The 9,237-nt window shown below is 36.9% G+C and overlaps 2 pseudogenes; one reads left to right on the top strand and one right to left on the bottom strand.

Moving 5' to 3' along the window:
* Window positions 1-3,179: 3,179 nt before the first annotated feature.
* On the top strand, window positions 3,180-4,905 carry LOC136856475 (NADH-ubiquinone oxidoreductase chain 1-like; annotated as a pseudogene).
* LOC136856689 (cytochrome b-like) lies at window positions 4,750-6,191 on the bottom strand (annotated as a pseudogene).
* Window positions 6,192-9,237: the final 3,046 nt, after the last annotated feature.

Genomic DNA, 9,237 nt, shown 5'->3' with positions numbered 1-9,237 from the left:
ATAGGTTCGTGTGTTGTTTCCTGTTATTTATTGCCAAACCCTAACGGGTATCCGGAATAAAGAAAATGGTTAATAACCTGTGACTATACTTCAGACCACAAAATTTATCTGGGTTGTTGGGATTTATTTATTTGGAACTAAGCCATTGCATCACCTGTCAGTTTCTTTTGTAAGCTCTCTTTTGAGGACGAACAGCGGCTACTCTATCAAAAGACAGGTTTTTTCTTAGGAAAAACCTATTTTTGGTAACTGCCGAGTCCTCAAACTCATCCACTTTCCCTAACGAAAAGGCATGGACTAGGGTGAACGTTTATCTTGCACAAACCTGGTGTGTAATGAGGAAGATAGCCGACATACACACTGTTGTCACATCTGTGGGAGTAGGATAAAGGAAAAACTGAGGCAGTTGTTGAGTGGACATGAGATAGAGCCCTCCTGTCCTGAGTTCTTTATACTCTGTCACTGTGCTGACAAGCACTATTCTGGCCCTAGACCAACTATAAGAGAATTCTTTGAGATTGGTTGGTCTGTCTTATGGATCCCTAGGTGGACCATGAGAGTGTAACTCCTTTGAGGACGAAAAGCTTCTACCAAAAATAGGTTTTTCTACATCAAAATCTGTTTATTGATATGTTTAGCATGCATTATATTCAATCTTGTGTAGTATATGGCAAAACAGTCCATGTAAATATTATTTTTTATTCCAACTGGTCATTTATTGCTTGTTTGAAAAGTCTACCATACTATGAACACTTCCGTGTAGAACTCCACTTCCAAGTGAGAAAGTCTCTGATGAAGTAGCATCAACTTGTACTTGGAAGCTCTTACATTAGAAGAATGAAACCAGAACTTAATGATAATATACTGCTTATTCAGCTGTTCATTAAATATGTAGCTTCGTGCCTACTTCAAATATTTCAGGTATTTTGGCTGTTGTCTAGTTTTTCATTTTCTTTCTCTTTCATTTTCTTTCTCTTTATATCATCGCTATCAATCCATCACAACTATGTTGACTGTTTGTTTGGATGAACATATTAAGTACAGTGATGGAATCATTATTAAATTTCGATAAAGTAGTGGCGGGTGTTCGTACCTTTTGTATCAGGGGTGAACTATCTTGGCACCTTAGTTTTGAGCCTTTGAGGTCCTGAAACAAGGAGTGCTAGGCTCTACTACCTTCCTACATTGTAAAGTGGTTTGTAACAGATTTTTAGTGGTGATATGTTAGTTGGTCTTTGTTTATCTGGTTCTTTACTAAGTGAATTTAATTTTGTACTACATTTTAATTTAATCTGGGGTTAATGGTAGGAGGAATGAGCTTCTTACCGGCTGTGTTGTTGAGTGTTATATGTTTTCGTTTGAGGTGGGCTTAAAATCAGCCATCTTAGTATAACGTTAAAAGTAATATTGAGTTTTCTGTATACTTATAAAGTGCTTGCTGTTTTTAGTAAAGAATTTCATTTACTGTTTAAGTGACAGGTAAAATGTTTATATGAATATAATTGAAGTTGATTTTTAAGTTTGAGTGTTAATTGGTTTTTAGATTCTTAGAGAGGCGCTTTGAAGGAACTCGGCAAATTTTGTCCCAGCCTTTTTATCAAAAACATGTCTGTGTGAATTAGTTATATGTGTGAATTAGTTATAAAGTCTAGCCTGACCACTGAGTCATTTGAAGGGCCGCGGTACTTTCACTGTGTGAAGGTAGCATAGTCAGTCAGTAATCTTTTATTTGGAGGCTTGAATGAATGGTTGGACGAGGGATAAGCTGTCTCCTTTATGAGGTCTAAATTTAACTTTTGAGTGAAAAAGCTCAAATTATGTAATGAGACAATAAAACCCTATAAAACTTAATATAAGTTTGGCTTGATTTGCAATGTGAGTGAAAAGTAGTTTTGTCTAGTTTACATTTCGTTGGGGAGATGTAGATATAATACGGAACTGTCTATTAAATTTTATAGTATTAATTAGTGTTTGATCATTTTTGAGGATTAAGAGAATAAGTTACCTTAGGGACAACAGCGTGATTTTCTTTGAGAGTTCTTATCAACAAGAGTACTGGGTGTTTCGAAATTAGAGGCCCCCCTCCACAGAACAAATGGAAAGTTATGAAGTTTTCTGCTAAAAGTCTATCTCCAAGTACATTATTTTAAGTTTCTATTAAACTATTTTTCATTTTACATTTCTTGTATTTTCAGACTGAGTGATGGAGTTAGATACAGCCATGGCTAATGACTCGGAGGATATCAGATGGACTGATCGAATCCGGGCTATAACCTTCAGAGGCCAGGGATGCTGGCACATCCTTCATTTCACGTTCCTGGATAGCTAAATACATTAAAAGAGATGAATTCTTTGTTAAAAGAAACTGGAACAAAAATCCATATGACTGACACCACGAAAAGAGTGAGAATCTTGGAAGGCCTGAAGTCTTTCTCAGGTCAAAAGACATCATAGCTGAGGCAGTGGGTAGACCAAAAAAGTCTTTACGTAAATTGGCACTTGAACTAGAAACAAAAAGGGGAAAGAAGAGAAGTTATAGTGCTGTATATCGTAAGTTGAAAAAATCCTGTATCAAGCCATTTCATGTTATCAGCAAGCCCAACATCACTCAGCAACAGAGAGAAGACCGAGCATGGTTTTGTGGTTCATTTCTTAAAGATTGGAATGAAGCTGACTTTCTCCATGTTGCCGCATCAGATGAATTCTTCATTTACACAGTCAGGAAGCCAAATCATAAAAATGACATCATTTGGGCTGCAAAGTTGGATGATATCAGAGATGATGTGCGCTATCGCCAAATTGTGAAACTTCCTGAATGTTTGGGAATATTTCTCTGTTTCACAGCCAAACGCTTAATGTGGATCATCAAAGAAAAAGGACAGTCATGGAATGGCGAATGCTTTAGAGAAACTGCTTTCTTGTGGAATATTTCCTTTCCTCAAAGATCCTGAAAATGTGTTATCTGTTGAAGAAGTCACATTTTTGCATGATAAGGCACCATGTTTCAAGGCTCTTCAGACACAGGAGCTGCTTGAAACAGTGGTATCGATTTCTTCTCGTCAAGTGAATTTCCAGGTAGCCCTGACCTTAATGTGTGTGAAAACATTGGTAGTATCTTAAAGGATCATGTTGAAGCGCGCACAGTGAACTATGATGGTATACCAAGCCTCGACGACCTGCGAAGAGAGGTGACTGAAGTAGTCAGGGAAATGGAGTTTGAGTCTCAGCTTTTTTGCGATTTGCTGAAATCATACCCCTCAAGAATGCAGGCTGTGGTACAGGCAGATGGAGGCCACACAAAATATTAAATACTCAAGAGAGAAACTTAAATAAATACCTGTTCTGAATCACTTTTGTTTTTGTTCGTATCAATTTTACTTTATGCTGTAGAGAGGCGGGGGGCTCTAATTTCGAAACACCCTGTAGTTGCGGCCTCAATGCTGAATTAAAATTTCAGCTAGGTGTAGCCATTTAGTTGGTGGGTCTGTTCGACCTTTAAAATTTAACATGATTTGAGTTCAAACCAGTGTGAGCCAGGTTGGTTTCTATCTTTTATAAGTTTAAAAATGGTTCTAGTACGAAAGGATTGAGCTTTTGAGATAGTTTTTTATAAGATAAACTTTCATGGGTTGCCTTGGCAGATTAGTGCGTCAGATTTAGGATCCGTTAATATAGTGATTACTATAGGTAATAGGGAAGTATTCTTTGTGAATTCTTTCTATGATGATTTTGATTAAGTTAGCCACTTATCCAATTTTAGTGATTTTGGTTCTGGTTTCTGTTGCTTTTTTCACTTTACTTGAGTGTAAGACTTTGGGTTACATTCAGATCTGTAAGGGTCCCAATGAAGTGGGCTATGCTGGTTTGTTACAGCCTTTTGCAGATGCTGTTAAATTGTTTACTAAGAATCAAACTTTTCCTACTATAAGTAATTTTATTCCTTACTATTTATCTCCTGTATTGCTTAAGTTTGTTGATGTTTGATGCAATATGAGTTAGGTTTGTTCTCTTTTGAGTTTGGGGTTTTATTTTTTCTATGTTGTACAAGTGCCAGGTGTATTCTACTATACAGGCAGGTTGGGCATCTAATTCTAAGTATTCTCTTTTAGGTTGTCTTCGTGCTGTGGTTCAGACTATTTCTTATGAAGTAAGTCTTGCTTTAATTTTGCTTAGTATGTTGTTTTTAGTAGGAGGGTTTGATTTAGGTTTGTTGAGAGTTATCAGCATTATTGTTGATTTTTTCTCTTGGGGTTTCCTTGAGCTTTGTTGATTTCCTTCTCGTTTGGCTGAGAGTAATCGCACTCCTTTTGATTTTGTGGAGGGCGAGTTTGAATTAGTGCCTGGTTTTAACACTGAACATTGAGGTGGTGGGTTTGCTTTAATTTTTATGGCTGAGTTTGCCAGGATTTTGTTTTAAGTGCTCTTTTTTTCTATTATTTTTTTGGGGAGGTGTCTTATTTTTCTTTTTATATAAAGGTCATATTTATTGGCTTTTTTTTTGTCTGGGTGCATGGTACTTTACCACGTTTCCACTATGATAAGTTGATATGTACTGTATTGCTTGGAAGAGCTTCCTTCCAGTGGCTTTAAATTATTGTACTTTTTTTATGGGGTTGAAGGTTTTTTTATAGGTTATACTAGTATAGTTTTGTAAGAAAATTAGGGTAGACTATTAAGAGATTCGAACTCTTGTTGGGTGCTTTCAAAACACGTCTTCCTAAAAGTAAATAGTCAGTCCATGAGTTTATCTCATGTGATTAATGCTAGCAGGTTGATGATAAAGAAGGAGAAGTACAGGACTTTTAAGATTTATCCTGTGAGAATGTAGGGGTCTTCTACGGGTCGGGCTCCAATTCATATGAGTAAGATTACAATTCTGATTATAGATCAAAATAGAATCTGTCTGACAGGGTAGAAGGCAGTCTTCGGAATTTGTTTTTGTGTGAATGGTAAGATGAATAGGATGGCTACTGAAATAACTAGATCAATGACGCCTCCTAGTTTATTTGAAATTGATTGTAGGATTGCGTAAGCAAATGGGAAGTACCATTCTGGTTGAATATGTGCTGGGGTGACTAGAGGGTTGGCTGGGATGAAGTTGTCAGTATCTCCAAGTAGGTATGGGTCTAGAAGTGTTAGAATTAGAATAATTAGGGCGGCCAGTGTGACTACAAATCCTACAATACCTTTAAATGAAAAGTATGGGTGGAATGGTACTTTTTCTAGTTGGCTAGAAATTCTCAGAGGGTTGCTGGACCCTGTTTAATGTAAAAATAAAATGTGCACTATAGAGGCAGCTGCAATAATGAATGGATATAAAAAGTGGAAGGTGAAGAATTGTGTTAAGGTTGCATTACTTGCTGCGAATCCACCTCAAATTTATTATACTAGATCTGTCCCTACGAATGGGATGGCTAATATTAAGTTAGTAATTACGGTTGCCCACCCAAAATGATATTTGTCCTCATAGTAACACATATCCTAAGAAAACTGTTGCTATGCTTAAAAACAAAATAATTACTCCTGTTGATCAAGTATGTATATATAAGAATGATAAGTGGTAAATTCCTCGTCCAATATGTTTGTATAGGCAAATGAAAAAGAATGAAGCACCATTAGCATGAACCATCCAGAGGAGTCATCCATAGTTTACTTCCTGACAAATGTGGCTACTCTTGAAAAAGCTAGGTCTACATTTGCTGTGTAATGTACTGCTAAGAATAATCCTGTTGCAATCTGAACCATTAAGAACATGCCTAGGAGGAATCCAAAATTTCACAGAACAGAAATGTTAGCTGGGGTGGGCAGGTCTACCAGGGCCCCACGGGTTGGTTGGGGTTATTATTTGGTCGGTTAGTGGGAGAATTAATACTGTAGTTATAGGCAGAATAAAGGCTGATATTATTTTAATTGAAAGTTTGAATGTTTCATTTGAAGCTAGGGATGCCACATAGATGAATACAACTAATGTTGCTCCTAGAAAGAGTAAGAATAAGATGTAGGAGAATCATTTGAATTTTGATAAGAGTCCAGCTGATACGCAGATTATGACGGTTTGTAAAATTAATGTAAGTCCCGTGACCAGGGGGTGTCTTATGTGTGTGAAGCAAATTGAAGTGATATTACCATAAAGGAGGACAGAAGTAGTGCGTTGATACAGAAAGTACAGTAGTTTATACAAAAATATTAGTTCTGGGGACTGAGGATGGGAATAGGAGTCCCCGGTTTAAGTTCCGACTTACGGCGTTCTGAGGTTCTGGCGCTTTTCAAATATATTCATCAGAAATTATTTCCTGGCTTTATGACGCATGTTCGCAGATTCTGACGCGTCGTAGCCGATCTGACGGAAGAAATATGGCCCCAAAATGGCAGAATAATCATAATTTGAAGGTTTTTTATGTAAAACTCAATAATAATGCAGTTTACGTCGTTTTCAATGCACCCAGAGCATTAAAAGTAAGGTTTTCTTATGATTTTTGACGATTTTCGACGATTTTCCGGCTTACGACGATTTCGGGTTACGACGGCGCAAGAACGGAACCCCGTCGTAAACCGGGGACCACCTGTATTTTCTTCTTTCTGAGCTTCAAGAACAATAAATTCATCTATGGTTTAAAATACCATTATTTTATTTAAACGATTAAAACTAACGGTAATTTTCAGTTTTTGACTTTATGTCCCATTAGTTTGTTTGTGTTGTGGTTTGTTGGCTTTGTGGGGAAACAAAAACATTTGCTGAATGTACTGTTAAGCTTTGAGTTTATTATAGGAAATATTTTTTGGTTTATAGCTCAGGCTTTTGGGCACTTAGGTGGGGATTTATATTTTGAGCTGTTTTTTCGTACTCTTGCTGTGTGTGAGGGGGCTTTGGCTTTGGCTTTGCTGGTTTCTATCGTTTGTAGTCATGCAAATGATAATTTTGGGAGTATTAATGTTAGATGTTAAGATTTTGTTGATAACTTTGGCTGTTGATAGTTGACTGGCTGTCTAGATGTCCTTGTTATTGGCTCCTTCTGTATTTGGAGTTTATTCCCTTAATGGGTTTCCTTTTTCTTGTTTAGGGTTAGGGTTTGGATTGGATTATATTGTATATATTTTTATTTTATTGAGTTTTTGGATTATGGCTTTGGTTGTTAGGAGAAGGCAAGAGGTAAAAAATTTCAATTATTTTGATAGTGTATTCTTGCTAGTCAACGCTTTTTTGTCATTGAGTTTAGTTTTAACATTTTCACATATTGATTATTTGATATTCTATGTGTTTAGAGAGTTCTTTAATTCCTACTATAATTTTGATTTTGGGCTGGGGGTATCAGCCCGAACGATTGCAGGCGGGGGTATACATGTTATTTTACACTCTATTTGGTTCCTTGCCCTGTTAATTTCTATTTTGAGCTTGTCTAGTAGGGGTGGTTCAGTTTCATTTGGTTTGTCGCTGGTCCCTGAGTGTAGAGTAAGTTTGCTGGGAGTTTCATTGTTAAATTGTTAAATTGCCTGGTTCATTTATGACTTCCTAAGGCCCATGTAGAGGCTCCGGAGGCCGGGTCTATGATTTTAGCTGGCGTTTTATTAAAGTTAGGTGGATGTGGGTTAGTTCGGGTATGTCCCCTTTCCATTCACTCAGCTGTGACTTTTAGGTGGTTGTGGGTTAGTTAGGTGGATGTGGGTTAGTTCGGGTATGTCCCCTTTCCATTCACTCAGCTGTGACTTTTAGGTGGTTGTGGGTTTCGTTTGGTTTGTTGGGTGATATTTTTGTAAGTTTTATTTGTTTACTGTTTACGTCCAACTGACATCAAGGCTTTAATTGCTTATACTTCTGTGGCTCATATGGGCTTGGTTTTATGTGGTCTTGGGGTATTTAGGTGATGGGGCTTGTCTAGCGCTGTTTCCATTGTGATAGGGCATGTCTGTGTTCTTCTGGGTTAATTTGTTTGGCTAACATGGTGTATGAGCACTTGGGGAGACATAGGTTGTTGGTTAGGACGGATTTACTTAACTTTATACCTACTGTGGCTTTGCAGTGGTTTTGACTGATGGGTGGGAATATGGCTTGCTCCCCCTACTGTTAATTTTCTGGGGGATATTAGTCTTATGCTTAGGGTGTTTCTTGAGCTTTGTTGGCGATAGTTCTGGTTGCCTTGCTTTCTTTTTTAAGAGCTGCTTATAGGCTTTATATGTTTTCTTAAAGTCAGCATGGAATGTATTTTAGGGCTTTATTTTCCTGTTGTTCCAGTAAATTTCAGGATTATCTAGTTCTAATACTTCATTGGGCCCCCTTGAATGTTTTAGTGTTGAAGGGTTCAATTTTGGTTTGTTAATAGCTTAAACAGTTTAAATAAAATATTGGTTTGTAGAGCCAAAGATATAATTATTTATTTTAGGCATTGTTGTGGAATAATGAGATCAATTTAAGAAGTATAGTGTTTTTATTAATTGTGTCTATTGTTAGTCTGGTTACCTATTTAAGCTTACTTTTTTCTGGTTGTTGTTATTTTATAGATTGAGAGTTGGTTAGTATTAACAGGGCTAGTATTGAAATGGCTTTAATTATTGACTGAATGTCTATGATATTTATGTCTTTTGTTTGTTTTCTTTCTTCTATAGTTTTATTTTATAGAGGTGGTTACATGTCTGGGGATTATAATACTGGGCCTTCCATGCATCTGGTTTTAGGATTTGTTCTTTCTATGCTTCTATTGAGTATCAGTCCTAATATAGTTAGTATATTATTGGGTTGGCATGGCTTAGGTTTAGTTTCTTATGCTTTGGTTATTTATTATCAAAATGAAGTCTGCTGGAGCTGGTATCTTGACAGCTTTATCTAACCGAGTGGGCGATGTGACCATTTTACTCAGTACTGTATTTCTTTAATATTGAGTTTGGGGGGTTGAAATTTTTATTTTTATGCAGGAGAAGAGTCTCTTACCAGATGTTATTTTTTTAGTGGTGCTGGCTAAGAGGGCTCAAATTCCATTTTCTGCTTGGTTGCCTGCAGCAATGGCTGCTCCTACTCCTGTCTCTGCTCTAGTTCATTCTTCTACATTAGTTAGTGCTGGGGTTTATCTCTTAATTTGATTTAGTCCTAGGTTAATAGCTTCTTTTGCTAGGGCTTTACTGCTGTTGTTGGGGTGTTTGACTATATTTATGGCTGGATTGGGGCTAATTTTGAGACTGATCTGAAAAAGATTATTGCTCTATCTACTTTAAGACAATTAGGAGTTATAATTACAATTTTGAGGC

This window comes from Macrobrachium rosenbergii, chromosome 36, assembly GCF_040412425.1.
Source record: "Macrobrachium rosenbergii isolate ZJJX-2024 chromosome 36, ASM4041242v1, whole genome shotgun sequence".
NCBI lineage: Eukaryota > Metazoa > Arthropoda > Malacostraca > Decapoda > Palaemonidae > Macrobrachium > Macrobrachium rosenbergii.
Note: the sequence above shows the minus strand (reverse complement) of the source record. Positions and strands in the feature narration are given on the sequence as shown.